This window comes from Priapulus caudatus, unplaced genomic scaffold (genome assembly GCF_000485595.1).
Source record: "Priapulus caudatus unplaced genomic scaffold, Priapulus_caudatus-5.0.1 Scaffold1, whole genome shotgun sequence".
Taxonomy (NCBI): domain Eukaryota; kingdom Metazoa; phylum Priapulida; class Priapulimorpha; order Priapulimorphida; family Priapulidae; genus Priapulus; species Priapulus caudatus.
This window is the reverse complement of record NW_014577062.1, coordinates 122,824-123,844: the sequence shown is the minus strand read 5'-3', so window position 1 is coordinate 123,844 and position 1,021 is coordinate 122,824.

Here is a 1,021-nt window from a genome sequence, read left to right as displayed (position 1 = left end):
TTCTTTTCGCTCTATAACTCTGCCCCTAATTGATCTAGCGCTACTAAACTTGGTATACTTACACATCTTGGGGAGGTGTGTCGCGTACCAAAACCAGCTCACTACGACCTTTATTTGACATTTACCTTGACGTTGATCGTATTTTCTTTCCGCTCTATAACTCTGCCCCTAATTGATCTAGCGCTACCAAACTTGGTATACTTACACATCTTGGGGAGGTGTGTCGCGTACCAAAACTAGGTTACTGCGACCTTTATTTGACCTTGATCATATTTCCTTTCCACTCTATAACTCGGCCCCTAATTTACCTAGCGCTACCAAACTTGGTATACTTACACATCTTGGTGAGGTGTGTCGCGTACCAAAACCAAGTTACTGCGACCTTTATTTGACCTTGACATTGACCTTGATCATATTTCCCTTCCGTTTTAAAACTCGGGGCCCCTAATTGACCTAACGCTACCAAACTTGGTATACTTACACATCTTGGGGAGAAGGTGTGTCGCATACCAAAACCCCTAAGGCAACCTATTTTAACATACTTGCACATCTCTGGCTACGCCGCCTCGTACTTGTCCTTCGTTATCTTTTCCTCTTTTTTTCCTTCTTGCTGTTCTCATCCCTGTATAATATATATAAATAGAGAGAGAGAGAGAGAGAGAGCATTGCCGCGGCGTTGAATTGACTGGTGTGCCGGACGCGAAATATTTTTCCCCAAACAGGTTTACCTATTACAGTAAAATCCTGCCTCTTGATTGGTTCAAAGGCAGGCGTGTACACATGTCTTTGCTTATTTAAGATATGTCATGTGCTATTTTACATAGACCTGTATAGCCGAGCGTTTAGAGAAGCGTCTTTACGTCTGAAAGGGCGTTGGTTCGAATCCTGTTAGGTTTTTAATTATTTTCCTGTTTTCCGTATTTTTCTAACTTTATCCATTTAACTATTGTTTTCAAAATTAATTAATTATTGTTTTCAAAATTATTGTTTTCAAACGGAAATATTTGCATGATTTATTTAC